This window comes from Martes martes, assembly GCF_963455335.1.
Source record: "Martes martes genome assembly, chromosome: 1".
NCBI lineage: Eukaryota > Metazoa > Chordata > Mammalia > Carnivora > Mustelidae > Martes > Martes martes.
Genome location: NC_137888.1, coordinates 108,551,393 through 108,569,454, shown reverse-complemented (window position 1 = coordinate 108,569,454; position 18,062 = coordinate 108,551,393). Strand labels below are relative to the sequence as shown.

At 45.1% G+C, this 18,062-nt stretch overlaps 1 long non-coding RNA gene across 2 annotated transcripts in view; it reads left to right on the top strand.

Moving 5' to 3' along the window:
- The window catches only part of LOC308355969, a 30,563-nt gene that overhangs the window by 2,759 nt on the left and 9,742 nt on the right, over positions 1-18,062 (top strand). The window lies entirely within an intron of this gene.

The window sequence follows — 18,062 nt, the reverse complement described above, 5'->3', positions numbered from 1 at the left end:
GGTTCCGTGAGTGAGGTACTGTGATGACCGCTGTCACTCAGAGGAGGAAAAGGAGTCTCAGACAGGTGAAGGAACTTGCCCAAGGTCATTCACTGGGCCATGGAGATGGGAACTGTCCCAGGGAGTCCAACTACCACCCATGCTCTGAGACAAACCTATACTCCCTTTGTCCTGACCCTCAGAGTGGTTTGGGCTCTCTGGATATACTATGTACAATTCTGCTCAGGATATTTGTGCTGAAGTTAGTCCTGCCGGGAGCAGCACATGTTTGTTTAGCACTGGACTCTTGACCGAGCCAGTCTTTGCTCCCACATTTGTTTCAGTGAAATCTGGATGATCAGTTCTGTGCGGGCAGGGTTCCTCATGAAATTCCTCATGATAAGCACAGTGCCTGACTCACAGTAGGTGCTCAATTAATATTGGTTAAATGGGTGTATAGAAGAATAATTGAACATGGTGGGGCAGAGGGACAGTTGAAGAGGTGCGTAATAGAAGGGAAGAAGAACAGAATCAGCTCCCTGGGATGTGAGCTGGTCCACACATTCTGAAAGCTGGAGGTCTTCCCTAGGATATTTGGGCTTTTATTTATTTTAAAAAAATTCAAAGATTTATTTATTTGAGAGAGAGAGCGAGTGAGCAGAGGGGAATGGCAGAGTGCAAGGGAAAGAGAAACTCTAAGTAGAATCTCGGCTGAGCACAGAGCCTGAAGCAGGCCTCAATCTCGCAACCCTGAGATTAGGACCTGAACCAAAACCAAGAGTCAGATGCTTAATTGACTGTGCCACCCAGACGTCCCTTGGCTCTCAGATTAAAAGCTGCAATGTGGCATGTGATCCTCTTGTAACAAACTCTCCACTGAGGAATCCACAGATGGAGGTGTCTCCTGAAGCCTGCCCATTGGGGTCTGCCTGCAAAAGGAGGGCCTGGAGAGTGGGGCCCAATTCTGTCTGCTCTCAGGGAGAACATGGGGGAGCCATAAGCTGTTCAGGGCTGAGCTTTCCTCCTCTACCTAACCTCTCCTCTAGCCAGTTGGGGTTGGGAGTCTTATGTACCCTCTTGTGTCCCTACCCAAGCTTTCCTTCCTATGTAGGGAGCATATCAAGCTCTGGTCTTTCGTGCCACCTGCTGCCCATCACAACTTACCTGTGGCCTCTGGATCCTGTCCTCTGCAAAGTGACATTTCTCTTGACTCAGATGAACACTCCTGATGGTATGCTCATGAGTATTCATGTGCCTTATCCTGGTCAAATAATCATACTTTCCAGTGCCCTGGAAGACATGGTTAATGATGGAACTTTTCCACCCTGGGGTAGATTGATGGGGGAAAGATTGCTATTAACTGCAATGATCACCACCACTGACACAATTAGCAAGACCCTACCTCATCCTTTGTCTCACTGACTGTCATGTGCAAGGGGCAAGGACCATGGGGGCATGCCATGAGGCCATGAGAGTATGCCTCCTGGTCCTATCTTTGCCACCCAATTTGCCACCTGTTACTTCTTCTTTTTAGATGGCAGAATGTTGACATGGTGATTCTGGGACTACTTTGGCTTTATCCTGCCTCAAGTCTAGTATTAGGAGCTGGATTTTACAGAGAGCAAATGAGGCATAGATGGTCCAGACCATTTGGATTCCACCACATTTTTACATGACTTCTGTGCGTGGCATTCTTACCATGTTCTTACATCCTGACCTTGCATGGCTTCTCAGTGTGTAATGTGGCCATCTATCCTGAGACAGGCAGGATTAGTCCCATAGGTGAAGCTCAGAGACTCAGAGACATTAAAGGTACTGCCTAAGGTCACACAAAGCAAAATGGAGGAACTGGGATTTAAACCCAGGTTCCAAGACAGGCAACACTGCCTGTGGGGTTGGTCGGGCTTCTTGGGGGCTATTAGTCTGCTTGTGTGTGTGTGTGTGTGTGTGTGTGTGTGTGTGTGTGTGTATGTGTGTGTGTTTGTGTGCTCCCCCGAAACTTGGGGCCAGAGTGGCCCCAGGGAATGAGAGCTGGGCTCTGGGGTAACTCTACTTTGGGAGGACCTAGCTACCAGCTCCTCCTCAAAATCCAGCCCGCCAGACTCTGTTATGCCTGCCCTTCCTCCACCTACACTGCAACCAATTTCTTGGCTATGGTAGCTATGTGCCTGGTGTTCCCTATTTGACCCTCTAAATCCATCCTCCTTCTCTTCCGGAAGCTGATCTTGTAGAGATCAGTAGATTCCGTGCCCTCTGGCTTCTGGTTGGACTCACTGATTAGGTGATCGGAGGATGGGAGGAGGGAGAAGTGAGGATCTATCATCCCATATCTCCCGCCCTGCTGGCTGGAGGTTAGTGGAGGCTGTATGTTGCCATGAAAGGCCACAGCTCCTATCAGTAGCCCTCTCCTGCAGCCTCCTGGCATAGCCACCAGATCCTGGGAATTGCCTCTCCCTTTGCCCTTTTAGATGGTGGACTGGTAGCAGCTCCCTGTTGTCGTTAGCCCCAGTATGCCTCACCATCTCTTGGGTTTTCTTAAACCTGCTCACACCTGTGCATATTATTCTTTAATTAATCTCTCTTTGGTCACCCTGCTTCGTCCAAGGACCATGACTGATATACAATGTGCCTCATTATTCCTTACTTCTGGTCTTCCATTTCTAAAGAAACACTTCTCACCCAAGGCTTTTCACATGAAAGTCTGCAGATTTTGCTCCTCAAAATATTTCATTGGAAAACAAAACGAAGCTAGAAGAAGAAGCCAAAGGTTAGAGTTGTGTGGGGATTTAAAGGCACTGGGTTTGGACCTGGAAGCTGGAGAACCAAGTTTGTTACCTCCTGGATCTGTCACCATGCCAAGTCTCTTGGCCCTTCCTTTAAATACACTAAGAGTCATTTTTGCCTTATCTTTCCCATATGCCTCTTGAGAAGATCAAATGAGGCCAACACCAGTGGAACTGCTCTATAAATGCTGAAGCATTTTCTGAGCATTAGGTGTTACTGTTGTTGTTTTTATCATACACAGCATATGGACAAAATCCTCAAAAGGCCATGTGCTTCATTTTCCAATGCACTCAGATTTCTCTGTCGCCTCTGTGCCTCCTGGATTAGAAGAGCTGGCATTTGCGGAATCCAAGATTGATGTCTAGGAGAATTTGCCAAGCATGGTCCCACATGAGCAGTGCTAAAAATACCTTTGACCTCAGTGGGAGCATCTCAGTCCAAGGGGGTGGGCCTAAGGGACAGGGACTTAGTGAGGAAAATGACTTCCGTCGTTCATCTGCTGGGGTTACGAGAGGGCAGGAAGAAAGTGGCTGTCACAAGGTCATCCTTTTGAGAGCCAGTGGGAACACTGATTTGATCTCACTGTGTGTTAAGGTGGTGGGGGGTTGGAGAGGATTTACCTTAACCTTTTTTACTTCTCTGTTAGAAGGGTATGGCTTAGAGCTCTTCCTCATGGCTACACCTCTCGGGAATGTTTCCAGATTGCCTTGTAGAGATAGATGATAGACACCCAGGGCCAGAGGAAGGTTAAGGAGGTCATTCTAGGATCTTGGTTTGTAGTTGATTGCAGAAGCTGAGTTCAATCCAGAGAAGAAAAATCTAATCCAGGAGCTTTGGTTTAATATTTCCAGGGATAGGGTATGGGTAGGCTCATTGTCTCTCTTAAAGATCAGTGGTTTTCCAACCAATTCTTAGAGCTCTAGACACTTGCTATTTCCAATGTGGTCCATAGATCACAGGCATCAATGTCAACTGGGTCCTATCCCAGATCCCTAAGTCAGAATCTGCATTTTCACCAGATCCACCCAGATTATTATGGATATTAAAGTCTGAGAAGCACTAGTTTAGGATCCTTCTGAAATGCCTGAGGAGGCTACCTGTAGGTACCTTCCAGCTATGTATATGGGGTCCCATGAAGAATAGCATGTGAAAAAGGGGACCATTGACATTTTTAAAAAAAGAAAAAGGTTGAAACCAATGTGGGCTTTCCCTCCCTTTGGTAGAAGAGGAAATTGTGCTGAGGTTAGGACCCTGTTCTCCATCTCTCCTGAGGCCAGACCCTTGCCCTCCTGCTGTTCTCCTGAGCCCCTCAGATGCCTAGCACAAGCCTGCTGCAGGAGAGGCTCCAGAATCAGGGGCTGGGTCAGGAGACTAGTGGGACTTTATGATGTTTCCCAAGCCATGCTGCTCCCAGCTCTGAGGGTCTAGATTTGCCAGGGTGGCCTGGTAGGCACCGAGGACAAAAAAGTAGTTTGTCATGACCTGGGAGTTTAGGGCTCAGCTTGGTACTTTGAAAAGAGAAGACAGAAGGGTGTGGAGTTCCTCCTCTGTAGGTAGAATTATGTGGGGAGCTTAGTGTTTGTTGTATGAGGAACAGCCTGGCAGGAGCTGAGAAGAGATAAGTCTGCTTCCAGCTGGGATCTGGGCACAGCCTCAAGGTAGCAGGTTTTCAGGATTTCCAGCAGGAATGCTTGGCGGCCCACAGTAATATCTTTTGGGTTTCAGTTTGCTGCAATTATAAATATCTGTGATTTGCATTTCCTTTCCACCCTACCCTAGAGGATATCAATGCATTCCGCTATTACTTCCCCCTGCCCCACTCTCACACAGGTCCCTCATAGGTGACACTCATGGCTTTCATTGTACAGAAGGGGAAACTGAGATTCCCCACAAATGGGTGCCGTCTATGTCTGGGCTGATCTGGAACTGGCACTTTCAGAAGAAGTAAGTCCCTTAGATTCCTTTGAACACCAGTCCCAGACTTTCTGGCTTGAACTCTAGAGACTGTCTGCCCCTGTTGACCTTCCCTGAATGCACAGGTCCCCTAGTTATGTGGGCACATGCCCTCCTCCACCCTCCCACCTCTGTACCATCAGATACACATCCATGTCTTTCGTTGGCGACTCAACTGTCCTTCTTTGATTAGAGCGCTCTGACAATATGTCTCCCCCTACTCTCATCTTTGCAAACTTCAAAACCTCAAAGGCAGGGGTGTGTTTCAGCCCCTCAGTTCCAGCACAGTGCCACCGTCAGAAAATGCTTGGGCCATGACGGATGAACCGAAAGATAACACATATGAGCTGGAGGATGAAGTAGAGAGACAGTGCATATTTCACAGACTTTCCTAGGTGAAAGGATCATTGCACAGTTCTGATACGTAGCAGGAGCCAAGCAAAAAAGGATGTGGAGTGGAAGCCGCAGCTCCCTCATGAACAGTCTCCCTGTGGTTTAGAGAGGCCCTAGGCACGAACCTGGCACCAGCTTGCAACTCAAGACACTTGACTTATCTGAGTCTTCAGGTTTGTTTTTTTCTTTTTTTAATTTTTTAAATTTTTTTTATTTGACTGGAAAATGAGGATCCTGACATTATTTACCACCCGTGGTTGTTAGGAGCATGAAATAAGGTGAGGTAAATGTAAAATGTTTGTTGGAGAATTAGCACCTCAAAGCTACTGATATTTGTCAGCTGCTCGCTAGTAGGGGTAATCATCCTTTCTCCTCCTATGGAGCCCACTGATGCTTGAGAAAAAGCCAGAAGGGTGACAGGCAATCCCACATTTGGAGCTGAGTCTTTCTTTTGAGGACATGAATGCTCTGGACTTTAGGAAATGGTCACCTAAGATTTTCAACATCATGTTTACTAGAAACCCACACTGAATTCTTCCTTAGTTTCAATTATGGAACAATTGACCAATAATGCAGAGGTTAAGCAAGCCCTGTCTCTGGGCCAGTGGTTTCCATTCTGGCTTCAGTTTGGAGAATCAGGGATGTGAGGTGGGAGAAGGCCTGGTCTGAGATGCTCAGGACCTGGGTTTGACCTTGACTCCCTTTGAGACCACAGACCATTCAATCTTTCCCTTTGCGCTTTGGTTTTTTTTCACCTGTCCAAGGAGGAGACTGATCTAGATGCTTCATATGACCAGTAGTCTTAGAACTATTGCGGAAAACAGGGAACCCCACAGCCGTGCTCTCCAGGCATCTATATTTCTCTTTTTTCTCTCTATCTCTACCTGTCCTAATGAACGGGATCTGAGCTGAATGAGAATAAGCCCATGAAATCTTGTTTTACATATTCAAAGTGGTTCCATACACACCTTATTCTAGCTTCACCAACAGCTTGATGAGAGCAGATAAGGGGGGTGTCATAATTCGTATTTTATAGAAAACAAATCTGAGGATCGGAGAGAGACAGAGACTCAAGGTCACTTTGCTCATAGAGGTAAAGCAGTGCCTTTGCGTTTCCCGTTCTGATTTTCTCGGCCAGTGGCTCCCAGACCCGGAGGTGGATATACAGCTGGCTTGGTTCCCTGGACGAAAAGGAGTCCCTCTTGGTTCCACCCAATCTCCTTTCCCTGCCCAGGCTCTGGCATCTTAGTCCTCACTTGGCCCCACGAGGCCACAGGAGACTTAACGCGATTATTCTCGGAGAACGCAGATGACGGAGACGTGCACAGGAGCAACATAGGCCAAGTGTGACAGTGAGACTACTGCACGGTTGACCTGCTCTGATGGGTTGAAGACAAGTAATTGGGCAGAAAGTCATGCACCTGGAAGATAAAAGGATAAGCTTCCAGAGAGGGGGCAGGGAAGGTAGCATGAACACCCGCCATGAGAATGGGTGTATGAGCTATGGAGGAGAATTAGTCAAGGAGATTTGGAAGCATTTAAGCATCTCTGTTGAAACATTTCTCACTCCCATTCCTCCCCTCCATGTTCACTGCCACCACCCTCTTGCTTCTCACCCAGAGGGCTGCAGACGCCTCTCAACTGGTCGCCCTGCTCCAGTCTCTCCTGTTCCATTCCACCCCCACATGGAGCTCAACCTACCTGTTGAGCCATATTCCTCAGTGCTCTGCCTGAGCATGCAGTGCTGCAGCTGAGTGAACTAAGTGAACTAGTCGCTCTGCCCGCTCCTGTACTTTTCCATCTCCGGGCTCAGCTGGTGGGTTTTTTTGTTTTTTGGGTTTTTTTTTTTTCCTTCTGCTCAACTCCCCCTTTAGTGCAAATCCAACGTCATTCTTTCAGGACCACCTTAACGCCACCTCCCCCAGGACGTCTTTCCTTGTCCTGCCCTCTCCCCTCTCCCACGGGAGGGACACCTCATGCCTGAGTGTGTATCACACCTGGTGGTCTGGGCTCCTCAGTTACTGCCATCTACCTGGTATTGTAATGATCTCTGGGCATGTCTTATCTCCCCTCCTAGACTGGGATCACCTTGCAGTCAGGGAAAGGGATCATGTTCAAGTTCATATTCCTCAGGGTCTTGGCTGCTTTTTAGTTATCGGATGAATTAATAACAACGCAAGTGAATGACTGCTTGTTGGGATTGGGAGACAGAAGAGCTCCAGCTTCTAAGCTTCAAATAGTGTCCACCATAGAACAGAAATTAAATTGATGATGTTGTGTGGGGGGAAGTGCGAATAAATGCATTCAGCGAAAGGTGGGTGAGAAAGAAAAGAGCCTGGCACAGGAGTGCAGCCCAGGGGACCAGGAAAATAGGAACGAGGGAAACAACAGTGTTTGTTTTATGCCTGGTAACAGGAGAAGTCAACAGAAGTTGGATGAAGCGTCTTAGGGTGGGACCAGGTGAATCATAAGGCTTCCAATTAACCCTTAAATGGCCTCGTATGTCTTCCTTATGGCAGAAGGGTGGAAAGAAGAGTGCCTAACACATTAGTGGCCATTGAGAGTTCTTGAATTCATCCACATTTTAGTCTTTACCTTGAGTCAGTCCAGTGAAGACTATCGACACAGGCAAGACACAATTCTTGCTCCCTGGAAGTTCGCAGTCTACTTGGTATAAGATAGCATGGTGGTAAATAATCAGGACAGAGCACCTGATGAAATGTATGCATGTGTGTATGTGTGTGTAAGAATGTGTACAACGTGTGTGTGTGTGTGCCATGGGGTGCAGAAGAGGCAACAGGTAATTTTAAGTAAGGTAAGGGAGAAACAAAAACAGAGAGGGGGAAGATGCTTTGGAGAACATGTCTATGAAGCAAAAGCTTAAAGAATGGGCCAGAATCTTGCCAGTCTTCAGAAGTTGTATGTGAAGAGGCATCACTGTGTGAGTTCAAGTCAGGAGATTGTGTAAGGGAGGCAAACCTGACTGGGTCAGGGAACAGGGCATTACAATGACCAGTTGGGCCTGTCTTTTCCAAGACCCATGGGTACTGACTGACCAGTGTTTAAGTTTTAGAATGACTAAAAAAGCCCAGTTTTATGTGTGTGTGTGTGCGTGTGTGTGTGTGTGAGTGTGAGAGGGGAGCTGGAAGGCTAAATAACACTCTGAAAAGGAAAACCCTACTGGCAAATCCAAAGCACTTCCTTCTTACCCAACCCTAGTCCTACCTGTGTAGGTGGAGGGCAGGACTGAGTCCCTGTAGGAGGGGGATGGGTTGGAAAGGGAGCCTCACCTTAGCCACTCTTGGCCTCCGGAAAGTGAAAAGCTGAAAAGAATGTGAATAAAAAAGGGCCCTTTCACTTGTTGCCGACCCTGTTTATTCATAGCCTCATCTGCATAGGTAAATTGGAGCATTCACCAGTGCAGGAGGAGACAGCTGTCCCTGTGCACCTGCATGGTAAGGCCCGGCAGCAGCCGCCATGGGGACTCCCCACAGTTACTCTGGGCTGCCAGTGCTGCCGTGTGTGGTTGGGTGGAAGAAAAGAGGGAATAGTGTGATAAGAGACTGTCAGTGAGGAAAGGGACCCGGTGTCATGCGGGCTAACTCCTCTCTCTTACGTGTAGGGGAACTGAAGTCAAAAGAGGCAGTGGGCTTGTTCATGGTCCCACAGTCAGTGATTATCGGGATGTTGCTAGAACCCATGGCTCCTGACTTAAGGGCCAGTGCTGCCTCCTGTCCCCTTGGAAGACTGAGGTGGAGGAGAGGGACCAGTGCAGTAGATGACACAGGTGATGAGTCCCTGGGGACCCCACCGGACACACTGGTCCTCGTTCCTGACCGGCCATTCTTTTAGGTCAGCTTCTGTCTTTATTCTGCTCATAGTTTGGGCCAACATTCTCCCAGGGCCACAGGAAGTTTGGGGGGGACTGTGTCTTCCATAAGAGAGACATTCGCAGTTTCTGTGAAATGGGCAAACTGGTTTTGTTTTATTAAGTTTAGCGGGAACTTTCAAATCTCTCTCATGTTACTTTTGTGGGCAGAAAATTTGGTCATCCGTTCTGTGAGAAGGATTTGAATGGCGTAAAGATTGGCATTAAGAAATCGATGCTTGGAGGCGCCTGGGTGGCTCAGTGGGTTAAGCCTCTGCCTTTGGCTCAGGTCATGATCCCAGAGTCTTGGGATTGAGCCCCACATCAGGCTCTCTGCTCAGCAGGGAGCCTGCTTCCTCCTCTCTCTCTGCCTGCCTCTCTGCCTGCTTGTGATCTCTGTCTGTCAAATAAATAAATAAAATCTTAAAAAAAAAAAAAGAAATCGATGCTTGTCCCACAAATTTTACTTTTTGTTTTGGAGAGGTTAACACCAGTTTTCTTTCAGGTTTTTAAGGTGATTAAGCTGAGAGATAGCTATGTTCTATTAAGAGCACCAACCTTGACATCAGAAAGCCTGGGCTCCATCATCAGCCCTGTTGTTTCCAAACTTTTTTTTTTTTTTTTAAATCATCAAGTAGTTTATCTCTCTGAGCCTCAACTTCTTGATCTTTAAGATGGGGTTATTAATACCTACTTTATTAATTTGCCTATTTAAATTCATTAAACAGAATTTTTTTCAACTGTTATTATTATATGCCAGGTGATGTTCTTGAGAGTGAGATAAAATCATGCCCAAGACAGCTGAAATCCCTGCTCCCTCAGAATTTGTATTATATAAACTATAATAAAGATTAAAGGAGATTATAGGTGCTCATAAGCTTAGCACAGTGCCTGGCAGGTAGTAGTTGCTTAATAAATTATAAAGTTAGACTTTTTATAACATCGGGTGCAAGGGGAGCTGTTCTAGTTTTAGTGGTGCCACTAGCCAGCTGGGAGACCTTGGAAATCTCTGGAAACCTAAGTGCCTCCCAGCATGGCTCCTTGGCTAGCATGACCTTCTTGAGCACCGATGCTCAGGGACACTGCTGTGTTTTACCATTTTCCCAGGGTCTTTTTATGGACAAGAAACTTATTTGCTCATGTAATTTCCATTCCTATAGGGATAAGACCAGGGTCACTAGCTTTAAAAATGTCTATTGAATGGTCCTTGTCCCATGGATCAGATTCAGGATCTGAAAATAAATGTCAAATTGTTCCTTCTGTGTGTTGCTTGCTTTCTACTCATTAACTTATCTCTGACTATTAACAAGTAGCTTAGCTGAAAATGAACGATATTCTGATGAAATCTGCTCTATCCTTAGATGAACCTGCTTTCACAGGGAATGGGGGTGGGGGAGCTAGTGACCTATAATCATGGTCAGTGAAATTTCTACCCAATTGTGTTGGTTCATCTGAAGGGACTGGTAAAACTCCTTTCCGGTGACAGTGTATTGAAGGGAGATTCAGAAGTGGATTTGGGTGTCAGAACCACTACTGGTTAATTAGGTTCAAGCCAGAGAATTGTAGACACAAGGGAGAATAAACAGTATTTTGTTCAATCTCTTTATCCTACAGTTAAGAGAACTGTGGTCCATTATCCACAACAGCCGAGACATGGAAGCACCCCAAGTGTCCATCAACAGAAGAATAAAGACAATGTAGTATTTATACACGATGGAATATTTTCCAGCCAGAAGAAAGAAAGAGATCTTTCCATTTGTGACAATATGGATGGACCTTGAGGGCATTATGCTAAGGAAAATAAGTCAGACACAGAAGGACAAATGCTGTATGATCTCAATAGTATGTGGAATCTAAAAAAGCCAAATTCATAGAAATGGGCATGGTAATTACCTGGTGCTGGGAGGGTGAGAGAAAAAGGGAGATGTTGGTCAAAGAGTATAAACTTCTAGTTATAAGACAAGTAAGTTCTGAAGATCTACAGTATAGCATAACGATTAGAGTTAATACTGTATTATATACTCGAAAGTTGCTAAGAGAGTAGATCTTAAATGTCCTCACCACAAAAAAGAAATGATAATTATGTGACGTGGTAACAGGTATTAGTTTATGCTACCATGGTAATCTCTGTGATATATAAGTGTATCAAATCAACACCTTCAGCTTACACAATACTATGTGTCAATTATATCTCAATAAAGCTGGGGGGAAAGGATGCATGTGCGGTGGAAGGGGGTGAATTTGGTGTGGGACATACTGAGTGTAAACTGTCTGTTGGGCATGAAACTAAAGATACCCAAAGGCAATGAAAAATGATCCTGAAGAAGAGAAGGATGTGTTAAAAGAGAGAAATGCAGAGAGAGAGAGAGAAGGAAGGGGGAGAGAAAAAATTGTGGCCCAGAAATGTGAGGTCTCTGCCCTCTAATTTACATCTGCTAATTAGCAGCAGATACAGTGGCATGGACTTCATATAAAAAGTCACAGAACCCAAATAGAACTAGGTTTCCTGCCAGCCAATACTTGTTCCTTTTGCCTTCTCACAGTTGGACACGGCACAGAATACTCTTCTTTCTGAATTTTGAAAATCGCCCTTAACAGTGGTTGGGTAAAAGTGATCTCTGTTCACGACCTTGACTTCCACCACTAGTTGAGATAATTAAATATGGCTCTGAACTCCTGGAGTGAAGAGCCGGATTTAAATACTTGAAGGGGTATTAAAAAGGAAGACTCTTTAGATTTATTGTATGAAATTTCAAAGGCAGAGATAGAGCCAACATGGATATAATAAACAGAAGAAAGTTTTATTAAACCCAAGAAAGACCTTTTTGACATGCAGAGCTGTCAAAAGCTGGAATGATTTGCCATGAGGGAGAATGAGCTCTTGGCCATTGGAGGTGAGCGAGTAGATACCCGTGAGGTAGTAGTTTGGGCCAGGTGACCTCTAAGATTTCACACGTACTCTAATACACCTGTGAGGAATTTATGAGTGTTTATGGCATCTGAATAATTCCTTCTTAAACCCATTTGTGCTGCTGCATCCTCAACCGGTTCCTATCTCCTGGGTTCCTAAGTATGCTACCCACTATGTAAAGTAGTACTTCCCTCTACTTCCCTTGAACTATGGGGTAGAGGCAGGTTGGGAAAGTTCTGTTTTTCTGAGATTTGTGGGTTAAGTACCCAGTTCTGTTCTATCAAGTATTGTCATATCCCCTCAGTCTTCTAATTTTGTTGTACCTCTTTATACCAACAAGCTCTATCATGTTGATCCTTTGAATAATTCTCTTTCTCCCATTTCCCCGAAGTCCACTGATTTTTTTCTTGAAATAGAATGGAATAGAATGGTTGCATTTGTCCTGAGCCCACACACTGCTGTCATTTGAACAGAAGATAATGCCTTTCCATCTGAATCCCATACTCATTCCGGTGAGACCCAAAATTCCCATGAGCCCCTCAGCTGCAGCAGCTACAAAAGTTCAATCAGAACTGATCTCATTTTGCCCTGTCATTTATTACTGTGTGACCCTGGACAAGTCACCGATTTTCCTTTGCACAAAGAGAAAGACAATACTTCAAAAAATTGTTAAGAGACTCAAGAAAGAGAAGGCCCACGCAAGTCCTGCACTGGACCTGCTACAAGCTCTGTGCTCAATACCTGGTTATGGAAATGAAATGTAATCAACCTAAGGGCGTTTCCTGAATTGTGATACACGAGAGTCCATGATTCTAGAGAGACTGGGGTATATTTTACTCAAGAGCACTGCTTTGTATTTGCCCAAACTCAAGCTTTGTTCTGACTTTTTGGATTCTTTATGCCCTGAGACTTAAAGTCAGGGGACTCCAGCTTAACATTCTTTTTCTCTGATTTATTAGCTCTATGATTTGCGGTCATTAACATCTCTAAGTCCATTTCTTCTACTGTAACATTGAGATGATAAAAATACTTGACCTGGAAACACGGGCTTTGAACTCAAATCCACTCAGGATTCTAATCGTAGATCCATCAGTTTCTAGCTCTCTGACCATGGACGAATGGCTTAACCTTGCTTGGTTTCCTAATATACAGATAGAAAAATAACACCCACTTCAGAGAATCATTGCCATAGTTCAACAAGATAATCATGCCCAACATCTAGTACAGCCCCCGGGGTCACACAGCATGCTCCTAGCAATCAGTTGCGTTCCTTCTCAAATCACAGAGTTGTCCAAATGTTTCGTAACTTTTAAATGAGTGTGCAGAATGGTAGGAACTATTTCTTTGTGTGTGGTATTTCTTTACCTGGAAACAACATTGTGAAATGGAGAGAACACTGGATTTAAAGTCCAACTGGGACTGAAGTGATGAAAGCTTTGGATAAACACTCCACTCCCTGAGTCTTGGGTTCCTGGTCTCAGATAGGGATGATCGACCTCTGTCTACGTACCTCACAGGGACATCTTGAGCATCTGACAAAATGCTAATGGTGAAACCAGTAAGGTCTGAAAAGGAGGTGCCATGATGACTAGAAATGTTCGGTGACATTCATAAAAGCGGAGGTTTCACTACCTCGTGCCCCTTCTTCCAGGCCTTCAATTAAAATATGGATGAAGGAAAGCCTAATTCAGAGTGTTTTCTGAATTCTGGAGATCCTTTTGTTAATATTCTCTACCTGGGGAGGTTGCAGCAATAGAACCAAATTATTTCCTATGATCCTTGTAAAAAATGAGGTAGTACCATAACAACCAATTTTGGAATCAAGCTGATCTTTGATGTGAAAGCCCAGCCACAGACATCTTGAATCTATGAAAATTGAAAGCACTGTGTTTCAGTAGTTCCCCACGTAGATCCTAGCCCTAATCTCCTTTTCAATTTTATTTCAATTCAATTAATGAGCATATGGTATGTTATTAGTTTCAGAGGTAGAGTATAATGATTCTTCAGTAGCATATAACATTTCATTACATCAAGTGCCTAGCCCTCATCTCTTAAGAACATGTTGTTTTATTAAAGTCCTTATGCTGGGTGCCTGGGTGGCTCAGTGGGTTAAAGCCTCTGCCTTCGGCTCAGGTCATGATCCCAGGGTCCCGGGATCGAGCCCCGCATTGGGCTCTCTGTTCAGCAGGGAGCCTGCTTCCCTTCCTCTCTCTCTGCCTACTTGTGATCTCTGTCTGTCAAATAGATAAATAAAATCTTTAAAAAAAAAAGTCCTTATGCTTTTCTCCCCATAGTAGTTTATGTTGTTCTATTCACATGATCTTAGAATCATGGATTCTAGACATGGCAGTCAGATTCAGCATCTTATAGTTCCCTAGCAACCCTTCACCTGGGTGGAAATCCCATTGGCAGTATGACATTCTCTCTGGGTCAGTGACCCATGAGAGGATGTGCAGTCTGAATAATAGCTCCACATTTCTACCTGTGACTCACTTCAGAATTCTGGGGTAAATACCGTCTTATCTGTTAAGTTAGATTGTCCATTCCATTGAGTTGGTGGGTGGTGGGGAGGAGTCACACAGCCTGGAGCCCTGACTTGAGAGGCAAGAGATTCGAACTCTTGCCCCAAATATGCTACCAGTTTGTTGGATAAACCCGAGAAAGTAATTTTCCTCTGTTGCTCAGAGATTTGAAGGGGTTGGATGAGATGATGTCTGATGTCCCTTCGAGTTATCATTTTGTGATTCAAAACATGCTGCCTTGCATAGTTCTTCCTGGCAAGGCCCCTGAGGGGCAGGGCTGGCATCACTGAAATATTTGATAACATATCTCCCTTTCCTTACCAACACCCTGAGGCTCTCCTTCGAAGAAACTCTGGGTGAATATCCCTAATTGAACATACCAGGCTCTGTGGAACTCGGACACTAGAATGAAAACTTAGACCAGACAAGAGGTCAAAGGAGGTGTGGGAAAACCATTTGTATTGATTTTCTATTGGTCAAATAAATTGCAAAAATAGCCATTAATGAAAGTTCAAGTAAAAATGAAAAGGGGGAAGACCTTGCCCTGTTAGTTTCATCGTCCTGGCCTGAGACTGTATCTTCATTAGGTCCCCATGCAGAAGAGGCTTGAACTACAGAGGTTACTGAGGTCTGTCCTATGAGAGTCTCCTGCTGTGTGACCTTGGGCAGGTCTAGCTCCCTCTTTGAGCCCTCCTTGCCTCCATCTGCTAATGAGCACCTTGGACTAAGGTAGTCTTTCTCAAAGTATAACATACATATGAAACATCCAGAGATCTTGCAAAAATGCAAATTCTGATTCTGTGGGTCTGGAGTGGGGCCTCAGATTGCACAGTCCAAACAAGCTCCTTGTTACTGCTGTTCCTGCGGGCCCTTCACCCACTGGAAAGCCGAGGGCTAGATCATTTTTAAGGTCCACTTTAAGGTCCATTTTTTTTTTCTGGCTATGAACACTCCACGATGCAAATAGTCTCCAATACTAGGGTGGGAAGCAGAATAGGAAAAGCTCTTTAGATGGCACACCATCTAGATTAAAATACCTTAGCATTTAAAAGTTACAAAACATTTGGACAACTCTGTGATTTGAGAAGGAACGCAACTGATTGCTAGGAGCATGCTGTGTGATCCCGGGGGCTGTACTAGATGTTGGGCATGGTTATCTTGTTGAACTATGGCAATGATTCTCTGAAGTGGGTGTTATTTTTCTATCTGTATATTAGGAAACCAAGCAAAGTTAAGCCATTCATCCATGGTATAGCATTTCTAAGCCTGTGCTTAAGCAAGAGGGAAGGTGGGCCCTGGTGGGGATATTGGCTCTGAAGACTGAGGGCATCTGAAAAGAAATTAATGCTTGAAAGGAAAGGAGAGGAACGAGGCAGAAAGTTGACTCGACGCAGGCAGCAAAGTCAGGGAACAACCGTTTGCAGAAACCACAGGTGACGGTGTTGGAAATAGTCACAGAAAAGCAACAAAGAGCTTAATGCTAATTCTGCAGAGATGCATGGCTGGGCCTGCGTTTTATAGATCCTATCTCACATACCCTCACAGCATTCCTGCGAAGCTTCAAGGGAACATTAGGGCTCTCCCCATCATGAAGGGGACCTAGGAGGAGGGACAGAGGGGATGAAGGTTGAGAACACTGAGAAAGGAGCCCTTGGGGTCAGCAGGCAGAGCCTCGGCTATGACATCTCAGTGACCAGCCTAGGGCCTGGCATGTGTCCACACACACTCAGGCATACCCCGCTCAGGTTCTCCCCATGTCACCCATTTGGAGCTACCCGTGGGGAGTGGTGTAGGGGAAGGAAAGTGCCTCAGCACAACCTTGGTTTCACTTCCTGCCTTGAGCACAGGGAGTCATTATATAAATATCAACCCAGCAGCTGCTACTCTCACCCCTCTTCTCACTATTACTCCCGAGGCCCAGCTCACAGGCAGGGTGCCTGCAGCCTGTCACTTTCCCCTGGTCCCATAGCCCTTGCACCAGGCCTGGCCAGGTGGGTGCCTGGGGCAGAAATGAATCACAACCTCTCTCTGACTCTCCAGCCAGCCGTGCCGGTGGCCCGCGCCTCACTGAGCGGGGGAGGCTGTCCTGACCAGTGGCCCACGTTAATCAAATTACACCTCATTTACAGACCTGACAGGCAGTCAGCCCATCTGGAGAGGCCACAGAATGCACTGTCAGCACTCGTGCTGATAGAGTTGGGGCAGGTTCATGTATGTGTATCTATTCCATGAAATGAACTCAAATCACCAAATGTTCAACCGTGTTTTAAGTCAGAAAGGCAGTGTAGCATGATAGAAAGAGTGGGCTGGAATGGTAGATCAAAGATGGGTTCAAGTCTCCACTGTGCTATGAATGAATAAAATCTGCTACTAATCTTCAGCCCAAGAAATTCCTCTTGCAACACTGGTTCATATTTCTTTGCTTATCTTATTTCTTCAAACATTATTTTTAAAACAACACAAAATCCCAGGCATGTACATGTAATCCCCTGATCCTTAATTTCTTCATCTTTATATTTTTTTAAAGGAGTTTATTTATTTGACACAGAGAGAAACAGTGAGAGAGGGAACACAAGCAGGGGGAGTGGGACAGGGAGAAGCAGGCTTCCCACTGAACAGGGAGCCTGATGCGGGGCTTGAACCCAGGACCCTGGGTTCATGACCTGGGCCAAATGCAGATGCTTAACTGACTGAGCCACCCAGGCACCCCAATTTCTTCCTCTTTGAAATAATGGCACAAACCTTGCTTCTCTTCTAGGGTTGTCATACAGAACATAAGTGATATATGAAGTCTCCTTCTTTGCCTATTGAACACACTGATTGACTTATAATAGGGTGTGTCAAGGTACATGACTGTGTGTGTGTGTGTGTGTAAAGAGGTTAGCAAACTGAAAGTTGTTATTCCAAGCTATTTCAATTACTCATATTTTAACAGTGTTATAGCCATGGCCATCTTAGAAACAGAAAAGCTCAGACAGAGCCTGATAAAAAATGGTTTCACCGGGTTCTTGAAACAGTCATTAGAAAGCAGTGTTTGAGGATCTCAACATCTATGTGTTACTAAGCAGATCAAATGTTGTCAAAATATTTTATTCGTTCTCCCTCTTGATCCACTCGTGGCCCAACTAGATATTTGTGATTTATTATGAAATGCTAAAAATAGATCACTAAGCAGTTTATTTAGTATGAATCCACTAAATAAATTATATATATGCTTTGACAAAAAAGACCAAAAAAAGAATGGATGTTCAGTAAAATATTAACTACTGTTATAATTTCCGGGTGGTGATATTTGGTTGGTTTAAAGGTCTTTCTTCCTTTTTAAAAATATTTTATTTATTTATTTGAAAGCGAGAGAATGAGAGAGAGAGGACGAGAGAGGGTAGGGTCAGAGGGAGAAGCAGACTCCCAGCTGAGCAGGGAGCCCTATGTGGGACTCAGTCCTGGGACTCCAAGATCAAGACCTCAAGTCAAAGGCAGTCGCTTAACCAACGGAGCCACGCAGGTGCCTAAAGGTCTTTCTTAATGCTTTCTTCTAATCATTCAAACTGGATATAATAACACCAGAGACCTGAGCGTCTGAAAGAACACATAGTTTTGGAGTTCTTAGTTTTCCCCCTCCCCTTAAACACGTATGTGAGGCATCCAGTAG